The 18,238-nt window shown below is 40.5% G+C and overlaps 1 protein-coding gene across 6 annotated transcripts in view; it reads left to right on the plus strand.

The window, feature by feature from the left end:
• The window catches only part of LOC138744435 (kinesin-like protein KIF20B), a 262,166-nt gene that overhangs the window by 137,905 nt on the left and 106,023 nt on the right, over positions 1–18,238 (plus strand). For 3 of the 6 annotated variants that reach the window (XR_011345532.1, XR_011345530.1, XR_011345534.1), the window contains 2 exons: positions 6,142–6,193; positions 8,782–8,957. The gene's annotated coding sequence lies outside the window, so the exon portion shown is untranslated. Of the gene's footprint in view, positions 1–1,136; positions 1,265–6,141; positions 6,194–8,781; positions 8,958–9,570; positions 9,922–18,238 lie in introns of those variants that run through there. The other 3 variants (XR_011345531.1, XR_011345533.1, XR_011345535.1) reach the window with 3 other exon arrangements.

An 18,238-nucleotide genomic window follows, 5' to 3' on the forward strand; every position in this document is an offset into this window, starting at 1 on the left:
ATTGAAGTGCCTGCCTAAATTTTGTCCATATCTTGATGAAGGGCTAATGTAAAAACTGCTGTTTGACCTGCTGAGTTTCTCCAGCATTGTGTTTTTATTTCAATAACAGCATCTGCAGACATTCATATTTTCCTATTGATTTTTCTAACTCCTCTTGCAGATGCTGCTGAGTTTTTCCAGCTGTTTTGTTTTTGCCTCAGATTTTCAATATCTGCAGTATTTTGATTTTCATGTCTCAATTTACATGGTCAATAGTAATAGAATTTGGGGTTATTCAGTTTTAATGTATTTCATTAATTTCTTGTGTTTTTTTGGGGGCTTCTATAACCATAAAAGAGGGTGTAAGACTGATTTCTTAACCAGTTTGTTATTTTTCAGCTCCATAGTTGAAAATCATTTGTCAGCCAGACTGCATAGACACAGCACATTTCCTTTGCTTGAGGACAGCATTGAGGCTGAGTTTTCATAATCCTTATTACTGATTCTCACTTTTCACATGTAAATGCAGTTTTACTTAATTAATTTCTATGACAGCATTAAAATGCACCAACGAACCTGACTGGATTTACATTCATGACCTCAAATTAACAATTTGAATTCCCCAGCTCCTGTGAGAGGGATTTGAAAACATGCCTCAAGAACATTATTCCAGGCTTCTGTATTGAACGACCTAAAATGTAATCTCCATGGGCACGAACCTTCTTATTTCCTGGATACATAGTTGAAGAAGAAACTCAGTGTTAGCTGTCGTATTATTAAACTCAAGGAACATTTTATTGTGCAAACTGAAATAATTACATTGCAGTTTTTATTTTAGGCAGTTCTTAAGGATTAAGGATGGGTCCAGTTCTGTTGGTTCTGAGGTGTGGGAAATGCACTCTTCTATGGATGAGGCAGGAAGTGCCTGACAGAGTGAGTGGGTGGTACTCTGCGAGGTGCTATGCTCCTTCTGCCATGACAAACTGTGCTGCAGATGCACAGATTCAACCTTTGTAAAACCACCCTGGATGCTTTTTTGAGGGTCATGGGCCAGGGAGTCCCAAGAATCGGAGGGAATGTTGCATATTCTCAAGGAGGCATTAAGAAAATCCTTAAAGTTTTTCCTCTCCCTGACTGCTAATTTCTTCCCATTGCAGAGTTTGGAATAGAGTACCTGAACGACTTGGAACATCACTCAGGCCAACTACAAGCATACAATTTCAAAGCATAGAATTGTACAACACAGTACGGAGCCTTCCATCCATGATGTAATGCCAATCTAAATGAACCTATTTCATTAATTCCAAGTCCTTCCTAACCTTACAGTCCATACCCTTCATTTTTCTTACATCTATGTCTTTTAAATGTCTCTATTAAACCAGCCTCCTCAAACACACTCAGCAATCACTGTGTAATTTTTTTTAACCTCTGACGTCTCCCCTAAACTTTCATCACCCCCTTTAAATAGATGCCCTTTGGAATTTGCTATTGTTGCCCTGGGAATAAAATATGCCAGCTGTCCACCCTATCTATGTTTCTCATAATCATATATACTTCTGTTGTGACCTCTCAACATCCGTTTTTCTAAAGAGAAAAAAAAATCACTAATTTACTCAGTCTTGCTTCATAAGACATGTTCTCCAGTCCAGGCAACATCCTGGCAAATCTTCTTTGCACCCTCTTATGTCCTTTCCATAACGTGGTGAGCAGAATTAAACACAATACTTCCTTTGGAATTTGCGGAGGTCTGGTATGACAGCGAAAACGTTCACAAACTTCCACAGATATGTAGTGGAAAGCATTGATGACCAGCTGCCTAGTATGGGTGCACAAATACCTCTGAGTGGAAAGCCCTGCAAAAAGTAGTGGACATAGCCCAGTACATCACAGGCAAAACCCTCCCCACCATCAAGAAAATCTACATTTAACACTACTGTCAGAGAGCAGCAACAATTATCAAAGATCTACATCACCCAGGACGCACTCAGTTCTTGCTGATGCCGTCAGGAAAGCGGTATAAGTGCTAGATGACTCACACTATCAGGTTTAGGAATAGGTGCTACCCCTCCACCGTCAGAATCCTCAAGAACGAACTTAAACAGACATTAATTTAAGGACTTTTTCCATGTTATTTATTACTCAATATTTTTTCTGTATTGCACAATCAGTTTGTTTATAATTGTTTACATTTCTCTCTTTTTTAAATGTAAATTTTTCTTTAGAACAGTTTTTTTTAGCATTACCAAGAAGTAGAAATTCTTCCTAGCCCAGGGTGAAAAAAAAAATCTCAGGGTGGTATGTAATATCATGTATGTACTCTGACAATAAATCTGAACTTTGTGTCATTTAAAAATAGCTTTATAGAGCTGGGACATTGCTTCTTGGTTTTGTAAATGATTCCCCTGACTAATGAAGGCCAATGACCATACAGTTTTCATTTTATGGATGCATTTACAAGATGCATTTCAGCAACTGATCAAAAATCCATCAACAGATCCTCCCAAACTCATGCCTTTGAATGCCCAGGAGGATGGGGACTGAGGATATGGGGACACCATTAATGGCAGGGTCTCTTTCAAGGCAATGTCATTGTTCACTTGGACATAGAACACCATTCCTTCATTGACACCAGGTTAAATTCATGGAAATTTTGATTCAACCAGATGGGCTGGATCAATTCAAGACAATGACTCATCACCCTCTGAAGAGCAATAAATGCTTGCTATACCAATAACAGTTACATTCCAATTAAAAAAATGTAAATTTTTTAAACCTGCTTCATTGTTAGATATTGAGATCTGGTAAGTCATTGCAATCTTAATATACAGAGCCAGCTCTTCAGCGCTTGACGTCCTGTTTTGCGGAAACTGCCAAAATGTTTGGCCTGGAAGTCAGCCTGAAGAAAACTGAGGTCCTCCATCAGCCAGCTCCCCACCATGACTACCAGCCCCCCCACATCTCCATCGGGCACACAAAACTCAAAATGGTCAACCAGTTTACCTATCTCAGCTGCACCATTTCATCGGATGCAAGGATTGACAACGAGATAGACAACAGACTCGCCAAGGCAAATAGTGCCTTTGGAAGACTACACAAAAGAGTCTGGAAAAACAACCAACTGAAAAACCTCACAAAGATTAGAGTGTACAGAGCCGTTGTCATACCCACACTCCTGTTCAGCTCCGAATCATGGGTCCTCTACCGGCATCACCTACGGCTCCTAGAACGCTTCCACCAGCGTTGTCTCCGCTCCATCCTCAACATTCATTGGAGCAACTTCATCCTTAACATTGAAGTACTCGAGATGGCAGAGACTGACAGCATCGAGTCCACGCTGCTGAAGATCCAACTGCGCTGGGTAGGTCACATCTCCAGAATGGAGGACCATCGCCTTCCCAAGATCGTGTTATATGGCGAGCTCTCCACTGGCCACCGTGACAGAGGTGCACCAAAGAAAAGGTACAAGGACTGCCTAAAGAAATCTCTTGGTGCCTCCCACATTGACCACCGCCAGTGGGCTGATGTCGCCTCAAACCGTGCATCTTGGCGCCTCACAGTTCGGCGGGCAGCAACCTCCTTTGAAGAAGACCGCAGAGCCCACCTCACTGACAAAAGACAAAGGAGGAAAACCCAACACCTAACCCCAACCCACCAATTTTCCCCTGCAACCGCTGCAACCGTGTCTGCCTGTCCCGCATCGGACTAGTCAGCCACAAACGAGCCTGCAGCTGACGTGGACATTTACCCCTCCATAAATCTTTGTCCACTCAGCCAAGCCAAAGGAAGAAGAAAAAAATACTGAGCCTGCAATACCCCATGGAACATAGGTGAGTCAATATTCTCTGCTCATCTGACAAGATGGTTTCAAGAGAGCGCATTATCTTGGAGCTTGACACAAGATGATTTTTTTTACAACAGGCAGTGTCAGAAGCTGAACCGGGTGACGGTGGGAAGTTATTGATAAGTTTGCATCACATGTCAAATTAATTTTGACCTTTCCCATCTTAGTGTTGATGCGAACAAGGTTTCAGGTTTTTAATTGCCCAAATTCCTCCTATTTCACATTCATCCATAAACATGCCAGGACTGGAAAATGTCTGAAATGTGCAACTATGTCCAATTTGTTCAGCCCCAGGAAATAAGGAAAGTCCTGTTCTTGGATATGCTCCCATGTGAATGATAACATTTCAACTTGAGCTTTCTTTTTGTTTTGCACTGAATGTGCATTTTACTTTCAGTAAGGGTTCATTCCACGCAAACTTTCAATCTTTCACAGTTTAATCAATACGTTTTCTTGCACCCTACAAAATTGAAAATCCAGCCAAAAATCACTATGTTTCAGGACTTGTAAGTCCATAAATTCTCTGCTTTGGCATCTGAGTTCATGGCTTGAGGTAGCAATGGAGGAGGGAATATCTTTGTAAAATTATTATTATTATACTTATCTAATGAATTATGGAATAGTACAGCACTAAAAAAAGTTAACTGCTAAACTAGGGTTCAGCCATGACTCGAAAGAAGGAGCAGGCTCAAAGGACCATATGGTCTACACCTACCTTTTATGGAATAATAAAATCTGACTTTTCAAAGAGCATTCTGATAAGTTTCACTCTTGTAATTAAATTTGAATTGCTTATTATTGTCATGTGTACCAAGATACAGTGAAAAATGGTGCCATCCAGACAAATCACCCCATACATAAATACCACGGATAGTGCAAATTAAACAAAAAGCATAATATAGTGTTACAGAGAAATGTTCAGTTAAAATGGTGCAAGAGCTGAAATGAGGTTTGCAGGATCATCTTTAGGTATGAGGCCCATTCAAAAGTCTGATAGCAGCAGGAGAGAAGGTATCTTTAAATGTGGTAGTCTGTGTTTTCAGGCCATCTATCTTGTGCCCAATGGGAGAGAAGAAAAAAGGTATGGCCAGGGAGGGATTGCCCTTTATTGCTTTCCTGAGGCAGCAGGAAATGTAGAAGCTTTCAGTGATGGGAAGATTGGTTTTCATGATGGCCTGAGATGTATTCACATTTACTTGTGGTCTTGGGCAGCACAGTTCCCATACTAAGCTGTGTTGTATCTGGACAGGATACCTCCTATAAAGATCGATAACTAATTGAGGACGTGCTGATTTCTTTATCCTTCTGAGGATGTAAAGACATTGGTGTGCTTTCTTACATGTAGCATCAATGCTGTTGGACGAACAAATTGTTGGTGATTTTTACTACTGGAACTTTAAAGTTCTTGACTATCTCCACCTCAGCACTAATGATAGTGGCTTGAACAACCTGCCACGTGAAGTTGATGACCAACTCCTTTGTTTTGCTGATATTGAGGGAGGTGGTCTAGGACATTTTGGCACTGGAAATTTTGGTGGCCACAGTTTGGCGCTGGACATTTTGGTCTGCCACCCACTCACTGCTGGCCAACTCTGTCCTGCCACACTGCCTGAACTCCCAGCATTGCAAGACTACCTGAACCCCAAATGTTGCAGAAACTCCCTTTCCTCAGGAAACAGCTCCCTCAGCAAACAAGGTCTTTTCGTAGCTAATCGTGATACATTTAAATTATTAAAAACTGTTGAGGAACAATAAAAAATGAGGGCTTTTAGTAATTTGTAATGATATTTTTTATTATGTTTAATTATATTTAATTGAAAATATAATTAATTGAATTTAAAATTATTAAAAATTAAAAACACATGTTAAAAACAATTCAGGTGTCCCTGCTCCTGCCTGGCCTTGCCCAGAACCCAATGACCACAGTCCTGCTCTGGAGTCTGAGATCCCTGGTCCTGTCCCGGAACCTGTGGCGACTTCTTCAATAAGGACAGAGAATGGTGTCACTGTCGCCGATGCTGAAGACTTGGACCCAGCTCCATTTTGCATCATCCTGGCCAGAAGCAAAGGTTTTTTTTAACTGTTATTATAATCACTTGCTTGTTTAATTTACAGATTTGTTACTTGGTGATTGAGGTGATGTAACAAAGTTTGGGAGGCCCAGACATCGTGCATATTGGTATGCAGTTTCCCTCACTAATGCATATGGAATCTCCATACCATATGAATTTGTACAATAAATAATCATTTGTATAATAGGTGATTATTTGCATAATAAGTATAACAATAAATAACAAAATATTTTTTTCCTCTCCCCACAGATGCAGACTGACCAAAGGCCCTTGTTTTTGATTGTTCCTCGACCAGCAGACGGTGAGTGGGGCAGGGAGCAGGCCAAAATATCCAGCGGCAAATTGTGGGCACCAAAATGTCCAAAGGGCTACAAAGATCTTTTTTTGCCAAAATGTCCAAAACCAAAATGCGAGCCCCAAAATATCCCATTCTATATGGAGGGAGAGGTTCTTTTCTTGACACCATTTTCTCTACCTCTTTTTTCTTGTTTTGCTTTAGGATCATTCATCTTCTTCCAACAGACCTCTGAACTTGCCCTGTTATCTTCAAAGCTCAACCATTACAATTTCAAGTCCCTTTGTTTCTACTCCTCCTTTAAAATTATGCAACTTAGAATTCCTTTTTCTCAGAGGGTTGTGAATGTTATAAATCTCCTCAACACAGATTTTTTTCTCTCTCAAATATTTATTAATCTCCCTTTTGAAAGCTGCAGTTAAATCTGTATCCAGCACCCCACCAGGAACTATATTTCAAACACTAACCATTTTCTTTTCTTAAAGTGTTATTTGAAGCTTTATTTTAAGTCTGGATGTTGACATTTGAAACAATGGAAGCTTTTCTTTTTCATTTATTCCCGCTAAACACTTCAGAATTTTAAATACCTTCTCTGCTCCAAGCTTCCACAGCACCATTCCCAGGAGTCTGAATTTGGATAACTATTCTTTCTGATACATATTAAAATTTGGGAAGGGTCTAATATCAAAATATACAGATCAATAAAAATAGTAAAGTGTAATGAAGAACCAGGAACTTACCAGCAGGAGGACACAGACAGCCTGTTGGACTGGACAAACTCGGGGTGAATGAAACCTAAAGCAGAACCATGTACATTTTGGTGACATGAAAAGGCAGAGGAAGTATAAGACCATAGGCCATTGGAAGCAGAAACAAGAGCAGGTCCTTGACCTGCTCTGCCATGCAAGGGGGTCATGCTGATCTGACATTGCTCACCTGTTTTCCTGTTGTGCTTTCCTTGAATCTTGATTCCTTTACTGATTGCAAATCTCTCCAGCCAAAATCAACCATGCTCTACATTTTCATTGGATGCAAGTTCAGGAGTGCCAAGGTCCTACTGATACTAATCATGTTAATTGGTGATCGAGGTGATGTAACAAAGTTTAGGTTGTTGCTGGGAGGCCCAGACACCATGCATATGGTACGCATTTTCCCTCACTAATGCATATGGAATCTGCATACATATGCATTTGTATAATGTAAATATTTGTATAATAGATGATTATTTGCTTCCAGCCAGTGATGGATGTTATTGCATGTTCTGTCAGACTGGGAATAGAATTGGATATTAAATATGGTGCGGCACAGTTGGGGTAGCAGTTTGTGCAACGCCTTTACAGGACCAGGGTTCGAATCCCGCACTGTCTGTAAGGAGTTTGTACGTTCTCCCCGTGTCTGCGTGGGTTTTCCGTGGGGGCTCTGGTTTCCTCCCACCATTCGAAATGTACCAGGGGTTTAGGTTAATTGGGTACAAATTGGGCAGAATTCGTGGGCCAAAATGGCCTGTTACCGTGTTGTATGTGTAAATTTTTTTAAAAAACCATGTTCTTGTAAAACAGTAAAACACTAATAATCTACCATCTGACTGTTCAGAAATTTGATGGTTTGTCATCTGGCTCGGCAGAAGATGATTTCCCATGCTCCCGTTGAATTGTCTGATTCTTGATTTCCCTGCAAGTTCACCAGGGCTCTGGTTCCCATGCACCCTACAAACTCACCAGATTCATTAGAAAATTTAGATTTAATTTTTAAATGATGCAGCAGAGTTGAAGGGCCTTCCAGCCCATGTAATGTAAACCACCCAATTAACCAACCTGTACATTTTTGGAGGATCAATGGAATCCAGAGCATCCCGAGGAAGTCCATGCAGATCGCGGGGAAAACATACAGACAGCACCGGGTTTGAACCCTGGTCATTGGTGCTGTAATGGCAATGTGCTAACGGTGCCACCCTAATTTTAATGTATTCTGTATTACCGTGTTAAATCTAAAACTAGCTAATTAAAGGTGAGACAGGACCAGGAAAATAACATTCAATAGTCCTGCCAGAATGGCGTTGCTAAAGTTCTGAATGTCCCAGATTGTCAGAGTTTCACTGTATTCTGCAGATAGTGATAAGGAGAGGAGCAGGAATCTAGGACATCATCAAGGTTGACGATGGGATAGCAGTGGAAATGCTTCATTAGTCTCTGCCGGCAGGGAAAGGCCCAGGAATGCAATTGGAGCTTTATGGCCTGCGACTGACTCAACAAATCCCATCTTTCTGCAACTGCACTAATACAGCTTGTTTGAATCTGTCCTTTCATCAAACAATACATTTCTCCCATCCAACATCCCTGAGTCCTATCACATCCTCACATACTTACAATCACTTCATCTTCAAACTGGGAGCATTTGAATGTCTCCCCACACACCATTCATTAGCAAACAATGACCATGTTCTCTGTGAGTTAAAGGAGAGATGACGATCATTGGCTGAACCCCCATCATTTCAACGCTCACTACCCACACAATCTATTCTGATGCACAAAATACAGATGGTGCAAGATTGTCCCTTTTACCTGCTGCTTGGCTCACTATCACTGTCCTTTCAGGTGCCCAGGGATTCAAGCCTGGCTCTACCTGGTTGCTGAGTGGGAAGACGTCACAGAAGGCAGCTGGTCACTCAATCTGACGCTCACAGACAGCTGATCGGCTGTTGGCATTCTGCTTGTGACAGAAGGTAGTTTCGACATGGTGAATCATCAGACATGAGAGACCAAGGTTAGAGGTAAAGCTGCTTCAGGTGTCAGCCACCCAGAGATAAAGCTTCACAATATTATGCTCTTGAGGACTTTTTGAGGACTCAAATGGGGTATTATTGAAGCCTGTTGGGAAGGTCTATCACAATACTGATGGACCTGAGCAATACTGGCACTCCTCAAGGATGTGTACTTACTCCCCTACTATACTCCCTCTGCACCCACCATCGTATAACTGAATATTGTTCCAACCCCATCTTCAAATTTGGTGACACCACAGTAGTGATCAGGATATCAAATACAGGGAAAAATATTGAAAGTCTAGTAGCATGGTCCCAAGATAACAACCTCTCTCTCAACATCAATAAGATGAAGGCGATGATTGTTGAAGGAGGTGATAGGAGACAAGGAAGAGTCCACCCCCTATCCACATTAATGTCGCTGAAGTCAAAAGAGTGCATAGCTTTAACCTGTTAGGAATAAATGTCTCCAATGACCTGACCTGGGACAAACAAACAGTTGTAAAGATCAAGTCGGCACATCAATATCTCTACTTCCTTAGGAGATTAAGGAAGTTTGACATGTTCCCCACCCCCCCCCCCCCCCCCGCCCCACAACTCCTTCCCTCATCAATTTCTACAGGTGCACCATCAGATACAGACACTGAATACATCACAGTGTGGTACAGGAACTGCTCTGCTCAAGATTGGTAGAAACTACAGATGGCAGTGAATACAGCTCAGAACATATTGATGCCTTCCCTGCGTGGACTTCCCTCTGCATCAGAAATGTAAACAAAATAATGAAAGACCATCGCACCCCATACACGCTCTTTTCTCCCTTCTCCTTAAGAGTGTGAAATCATATTCCAAAAGGCAAAAAGACACCTTCCTCCCTGCAGCCACTAGAGTCTGGAATGAGCCCTATAACAGTGCTCTCACACTGTCCAGATGGTGCTAAGTGATTTTCCTTTCATTGTAATCCTATACTCTGTAAATTGTGCTCTGAGCATGCTGGCTGTAGATAACCTATTGGTCTGTTTGCAGAACCCTTTACAGTGTCATAGGATTTCATGACAAATAAATTCAAACTTTAAAAAAAAACTTTGCATAAATGTCCCAGGACTTTAAGTGTCCATCCTTTCCAACTTCATGGTAACAATTGTTTTGGATCGCTGTATTCAAATATACAATTTCCCTCTGGATCTCAGCGACTCGCTAGACCCACGGGCACTTCTCCTGGTTGAAAACTCTCCTCATTGAACTAACTTATCGACATTCAGGTAAGATCCTTAAATGCTGCTGTTGGCAAAAGACTGGTGAGGGCACAATTGACCTTGAACTTTGAAGGCTGCTGTTTTGGTGAAGAGGGTGTTTGGCATGCTTTCCTGAATTGGTCAGGAACTGAGACATCAGATTATAACTGTACAAAATGTTGGTGAGACCACTCTTGGAATATTGTGTGCATTTCTGGTGGCCCAGCCAGAGGAGAGATATCATTAACTGTAAAATATACAGAAAAGAATCACAAGAATGTTACCAGGACTGGTAGGCTGAATTAAATAGAGGGGTTGGGTAGGCTGGAGTGTAGAAGGCTGAGGTTTCATACCCAGGGTAAAGGAGTCTAAAACTAAAGGGCATTGATGTAAGGTGAAGGGGAAATATTTAAAAGGGACTTGAGAGGTGCCATTTTAACAAAGAGGGCAGGCTGAAATGCCAGAGGTAGTAGGAGAGGTAGGCACGATTGTAATGTTTAAAAGATATTAGACAGGTACCGCATGGTGATCAGGATGCGGGATTCGAATCCTGCGCTGTCTGTAAGGAGTTTGCACATTACCCCCATGTCTGTGTGGGTTTTCCCTGGGGCTCCAGTTTCCTCCCATTGTTCAAAATGTCCCGGGGGGGGTGTAGGTTAATTGGGTGGTACAGGCTCGTGGACTGAAATGGTCTGCTACTGTGCTATATGTCTAAAAATAATCTAAATAAAAAGTTACATGGATAGGAAATGTTTAGTGGGATATGAGCTGAATGCAGGTTAATGGGGCAGTTGGCTTGGATAGATAACTTGGTCAGCATGGAGTTAAACAGGAAAGTCGACAGATGCTGCGATTGTAGTGCAATCAACAAAAGTGCTGGGAAAACAGCAAGTCACGCAACATCTAGTGGAAGTAAAGGGTAACCAGTGTTTTGAGCCTGAGCTCTTCTTCAAGGCATTGACAAGTTGGGCTGAAAGGCCTGTTTCCATGCTGTAAAACTCTGTGACTATTATTTTTGCTGCCCATTATTTTACCAGGATGCTAATTTTGATCTGGCATCCAATACTAGAAATTTAGAAAACCACTCAGTTTTCCTTAATTTTTCTTGTACTATTGATCATTGGTTATCCGATGAAATATGTCTGTAAAAATGCATATGAATTGGATAATTTTTTAATTTATAAGAAACTTTTCTTTAATCGATACACAGAACTATGCAGAGTCATGGAGTACAATGCTCTGTTAAAGCATAACTTTAAACTTATTTGAATTCTTGTACCATATTAACAATGATGTTGCTGATACAATTAAATACAGATGCATATATTTTGCAGGATAACACCGGAAAGGTAATGCGTTATTTTACTAATGTATTAGTCACTTTATCCCTGCACCAAAAGCTATGTTAATATTATAGTCTCAGATGGCTTGATTGATGATTGTCTGAAAAGGAACTCATTTTATTTTTACAATGGGAAATGTTTGCAAATGATCAAGGCTATTTTTAGGTAGAATATTTAAATAATTCTTGGACTGAATTGCTTGTTTTGCCAAGCTTGCAACAGAATTTAATTGAATTTGTTTTCATTGACTGTGTATGACTTCTAGACAAAGATGTGGAGATCAGACCTAAGTGTAAAGGCATTAAATTAGAGAGTCTCTGAAAATTGGCTCAAGGATTGTACATTTGCTCAACACGATTGAAATGAAACCAACATCCAACTGTACAATACATTCAATGATAACACAGCTGTTTGTTGATCTCATTATGAATGGAGATCCAACATCATTAGAACTTCCCATGTATCCTTCTGAAACCTAGCAAGCAACGGAATACACTCCAAACTCTACAGCCCACCCTTCAATGGCAAACGTCATGTGATGGAATCTCATAGCGACCCCAAACAATGGCATTAAGCCAGGAAAACCTGGGTAACACTCACCTGATTGAGGACAGACCAGTGAAGATGGGGCCAACTTCTCCTCAAATGCAGCATGGGAGGCTCAATGCTATTTTAGGGCCAGTGGCCTGGATTCAAATCTGCTGCTGCCGGTATGAAGTTTGTACATTCTCCCTGTATCTTCATGAGTTTCCTCTGGATGCTCCAGTGCCTTCCTATGTTCCAAACTCATATGGGGATAATAGGTTGATCGGTCATCGGATGTATTTGAGCAGTGAGAGCTCATGGGCTGGAAGGGCCTGTTACAATGCTGTATCTCAATATGAAAGTTTAAATAGCTGAAGTGGTAACTGTGGTCGTCCAAGACTGACCATTGTAAGAGATATGTTTCTGCAACCACAAGCAATTCCAACCATTCAGACTATGTAATGTGAAGTGACTGAATGATTGTTAATCTTTACAGCAGATTATAATGCCTAGCCCAGCCATACAGCTTCAAATAATCTTTATTTGTTCATTTTGTGAGATCTGAGCATCACTGAGAAGCCAGCATTTATTGCTGATCTCTAATTGGTGAATGACCTGTGTGAAATACTGTAATCCTTCCAGTGAAGATGGTCGCATGATGCTATTTTTCTCAGCTTTCCTTATGGTAAAGGACATTTCTTTAACCCAACAAGTCTATACCATCTTGTTGAACAATCACATTTCCCCACATTTTGTTTTCCCTGTAAGCTATTGTCTGCACATTCCCATCAATTCTACCATGTGCCTACAATGGGGGAAATTTAGAATGGGCAATTAACCTGTTAACCTGCCTATTTTCTGGGTTGATGGAAGAAAGTGGAGGATCTGGGCGGCATGGATAATATAGCATTAGCGCCACGCTATTACAACACCAGTGACCTGGATGTGAATCGAGTGCTGTTTGTAAGGAGTTTGTACGTTCTGCTCATGTCTGCGACTGTTTTCCCAGGGTGATCCGGTTTCCTCCCACTTTCAAAAATGTACGGGGTTGGAGGTTGATTGGGTAGCCTGGGTTTCAATGGGCAGAATCAGATTCTACCATGTTGTAAATAAAACTTTAAAATTAAAAGAAACCCACAGGATTACAAGGTGTTGCGGAAACTCCACAAAATCAGGACCAGAGGTCCTGTTGAACCCGGGCCAGTGGAGTGAGTCAGTAACTCCAATAGCTGTGTCCTTGTTCCTCTGTGTTGGACAGGAGAGTCTCAGGACTTGAAGCCAGCAACTGCAATGGACTCTTGTTCATTTTGGTGGTGGGAGATCATGTGCTTAGGAGGTGTGATCAGGGTTATCTGTGTGAGTAACTGCAGAACATTTTGTAGAAGGCTGACACTGAGGTGAGGGTGGGGGAGTGAACTTGTTGGGTGGTGGACTGGGTAGTGATCAAGTGCACTGCTTTTTTTAATGAGCTTCAGAATAATTGGAGTTGTGTTTATGCTTGCACTAAAGACGTAAAAGCTTAAGACGAATAGAAATGGGAGCAGAGGGTAGACCCCATGGCTCTTCGTATGGATATTATTCCATCACACTCCAAACTTTTGTTTTGTAAATGGAACAGAAGTGTTGTGGTATCAGGAAGGTCATCTACAGGATTCTCAACCTTTGACCTTGCAACCATCATGTTTCTGTGGCTGGTCCAGTTACGTTTCTCGTCAATGATGAGCAGTCAGTGATAGTGGTTGGTTAGAATCTAGCTTGTTGAAGACTATCATTGCCAATCAGTTATGTGACACAAATGTTACCTGTCAATATCAGCACATGCCTAAATGCTATTCCTCATTTATGATGCATGCAGACATGGGTTGTTTCAATTGCAATGATCAACAAACATCCCCACTTCTGACTTTATGACAAAAAGTGATGAAAAGCTGCAGGCAATGTTCTGAGCACAGAAAAATCCAGGGCGAGCCTTAAACCTTAGACTCATGCAAAATGGGGCATTATTTCACTCCGTTTGACATCCATGAAGTTTCTTGGTTAATTCCAGCACAGCTAATTCCCAACATGTTGTGGTTGATAATTAGTTTCACAGGTTTTCTAATTACTACTTCAGTTAATGACTCAACAGGCACCAGATAGAACTCTTTTGTAACTACATTTGTATGTTTTAAAAATGAACCTCCCAGTCATCTCAGTCACACTCGCCTTCCCTGCCATTGCATTATCGTTATCTCCATAAGATCAATGGATTTACAGACTTTTGGATTATTCATTAAGATTTTGTACCTCACCATTGTAACTGTCTGATTTGAAAATTCTAAGTATCCCCAAAAACAAACCATAGTTTACAACTTGAGGTGCGAGAACTTCAAGGTTAAGGCAGGTGGAGGAATGAAAGGATGAGCTTTGTTGGTCGAAGTACCCTGCTGTCATACTACTTGGACCTAACCCAGAGTGGATTGCACTGAGGGTATTTTCAGTGAGTAAAACCACACACCAGGTTCAAGTATTGCACCCAGTCCTTCTGTGCAATATTCCTGCTAGTCCCCAGATGTTTTCCTGATATAATGCATGCAGTAAGTGATGCCATTTATCGTGCAATGCCCACTTGTAGCTATTCCTATATAAAGTGGAGTTGAAAGCTCTATGCTAAAACTGACCCAGCAGAAGTGAAATGTGTGCAGATGTTGGAATCTTGAGTGAAGAAAAGAAACTGGAGGCACAAAGGTGGTCGAGCAGCATCCATCCCAGTTAGCAGGGAAACACTTCAAAATGAGTTTTTCTTCAACAGCTATTGCCATCAAAATGGTGGGGTTATGATGGCCAAAGAGTCATTGAGTCCCACTAAACATAGCGATCTGGGCATCTGCAGTCATTCAGCAAATGGTAGTCTGAAAACAGGCAAATCATCGGGCCAACAAGCACATAAGGTTAATTTGACGCAAGTGCTGCATTTTGGATCTTAACGTTTGAGCAATTCCTCTCAACCTCCTTAATTTTACAGGTCGTCCAAGAAAATGATTTCATCCTATTACTTGAACTAAAATAATATTGAGTGTCTCTATAAAGTTATTTCATAAATGCTGTAAAAGCTTCAGTTGCTTGTTTCACAGAATGGTATTGTTGGGCTCCTAGCAGTTGCAATTTCAGCTTTTAGTTGGACTGGTGAAGTTGGCGTAGTTCTTTTTTTGGATAAAAAAGGTAGATAAAAGAATTTTGCAGCTGTGAGCAGGATCTCTGGGTCAAGCAACGAGGTGCAGGAGGAACTCAATGGATCAGGCAGCATCCACGGGCAATAATGACCAGTCAATGCTTCAGACTGACACTCTTATTGACACTAAGAAGCAGTGATAATAAGTCTGTGAAGGGGGAAAGAAGCTGGGAAAAGTCTTGAGGTGATGGGGTATTGGACAGGAGGTGGGAGAGATGGAGAGATGGGATAGAGGGAGAGACCACTTGGAGGAGGGGGGAGTTGGAGAGAAAAGTAAGAACAGGAGCAGGTAAAGAAAATATGGAATCATTAGAACCAGCGAGAGGTGGGGGTTAAAATGAGGAAAAAAATGGATGCTCATACCACTGGGTTTAAGGCTATCCATGAGGAATATGACACATATTTGGCTTCAAGTTTATGTTTGGCCTCACTCTGGTAGTAGAGGTCATATGGTGAGGGAAGTGAAATGATTGGCTGTTGGAAATTCAAACTTAGACCCACAGACAAAGCGCAGGAGTTCATTGAAGCTGTCACACAATCTGCGTTTGATCTCATTTTTTTTATTTTTCACACTATGAACCATACTGACCAAAATACATACAGACATTTTTCTCTTGAATATATACAGTGTCATTTTCTCCCCTTTTCCCCCCTCCCTTCCCTCCTTCCCTCACCCCCTTCCCATTTATTTAAAGTTCAATCTATATTAAACTCGTTAAACAATGTCGTCACTTAATAAAAATAAACAAGAAATTTTTGTCTTTTACTTTTATATATTGATGCAGTTCATTTCGTTGTCTTCTCCTTCTGTCATTTTAGGTGGTGGAGGTCCGTGGTAGGATTTCTCTATTGCGTTTCATGTATGGTTCCCATAGTTGTTCGAATATTGTGATGTTATTTCTTAAATAATATGTTATTTTTTTCTAATGGAATACATTTATTTATTTCTATGCACCATTGCTATATTCTCAAGTTGTCTTCGAATTTCCAGGTTGACATAATACATTTTTTTGCTACAGCTAGGGCTATCATAATAAATCTTTTTTGTGCTCCATCCAAATTGAGTCCAAATTCTTTATTTCTTATATTATTTAGAAGGAAGATCTCTGGGTTTTTTGGGATGTTGCTTTTTGTGATTTTATTTAATATCTGGTTTAGATCTTCCCATAACTTCCCACTTTCTCACATGCCCAAATTGCATGTATTGTTGTTCCCCTTTCCTTTTTACAGCGAAAACATCTGTCTGATACTGTTGGGTCCCATTTATTTAACTTTTGGGGTGTGATGTATAGCCTGTGTAACCAATTATATTGTATCATGCGTAACTTTGTGTTTATTGTATTTCTCATAGTTCCAGAGCATAGCTTTTCCCATGTTTCATTCCATATCTTTATGTTTGGATCTTGTTCCTATTTTTGTTTAGGTTTACAGTTTGTTTCCTCGTTCTCCTTTTCTTGCAGTTTGATGTACATGTTTGTTGTAATTTTTTTAATTATCATTGTGTCTGTAACCACATATTCAAAATTGCTTCCTTCTGGTAACCTCAGACTGTTTCCCAATTTGTCCTTCAAGTAGGTTTTCAGTTGGTGGTATGCAAACCTTGTATCGTGAGTTATATTATATTTGTCCTTCATTTGTTCAAAAGATAATAATTTATTTTCCAAAAAACAATTTTCTATTCTTTTGATCCCGTTTTTCTCCCATTCTCTGAAGGAAAGGTTATTTATTGTGAAAGGGATTAGTTGATTTTGTGTCAATATTAATTTTGGTAGTTGATAATTTATTTTATTCCTTTCTACGTGAATCTTCTTCCAAATGTTGAGCAGATGGTGCAATACTGGTGAACTTCTATGTTGCACCAGCTTTTCATCCCACTTATATAGTATATGTTCAGGTATCTTCTCCCCTATTTTATCTAGCTCTAATCTGGTCCAATCTGGTTTTTCCCTTGTTTGATAAAAATCTGATAGGTATCTTAATTGTGCTGCTCTATAATAATTCTTAAAGTTTGGTAGCTGTAAGCCTCCTTGTTTGTACCATTCTGTTAATTTATCTAGTGCTATCCTCGGTTTCCCCCCTTTCCATAAGAATTTCCTTATTATTTTCTTTAGCTCCTTGAAGAATTTCTCTGTTAGGTGAATTGGTAATGATTGAAATAGGTATTGTATCCTTGGGAAGATGTTCATTTTAATACAGTTTATCCTCAAGAGCATTTGACTGCATTTGTTCTCATTGATGTAGAAGAAGCCAAGCTGAGTACACCGGATATAATAAATCAGGTCGTATGATGTGCACGTAAAACTCTACCTTACTTGGAGGCTCTGCCTGTAACCCTGGATGGAAGTGAGGTGGGAAACTTTCCTTAATGCTATGGAACTGGGTAGAGAATAAATCTGCACCTTTGAAAGGGAGTTGTAAAGGCATTCAAGAGACCATAACAGGGTGAAGGGTGAAAGAAAGGAATGAACAAATTGTCAACAATTCCTCCCCCCCGCCCCCCCCCCAACACACACATAGGTGCTACTCAACCCACTGAGTTCCTTCAGCAATTTATTTTCTGACAGCAGAGCTGCATTGAAAGGTGGCAACAACAATGGGCTGAATGGCCCATTTTGAGCTCCATTACCTATTTGCTTTTATTTTGGACAATATGGAGTTAAAAATTAAGGAACCAATGTTATGTCATAGGACGGATTAGCAACATCAATGAGCTCAGAATGAATTTTGTAGTTTTCTGTCCTTTATCTGAAGCAATGAGATGTCTTCTATTGGATTAAATCAGCTCAATAATATTTAGGGCCAGGAAAAGTTCTTGTTTATCATAATCCTCAGCTTGCCAAATGTGTAACTAAATCTCCGTGTCATAACTCAAGTTGCTGCAATGAGTTATTGTCTGTCAATAAATCGAGAAGGAAACATGTCATATAATAAATCTTCTGAGGTCATCTTGCAAGGTTAGACGTGCAATGAAACTGC

The sequence above is a fragment of the Narcine bancroftii genome, chromosome 10 (assembly GCF_036971445.1).
Source record: "Narcine bancroftii isolate sNarBan1 chromosome 10, sNarBan1.hap1, whole genome shotgun sequence".
NCBI classification, from domain to species: Eukaryota; Metazoa; Chordata; class Chondrichthyes; order Torpediniformes; family Narcinidae; genus Narcine; species Narcine bancroftii.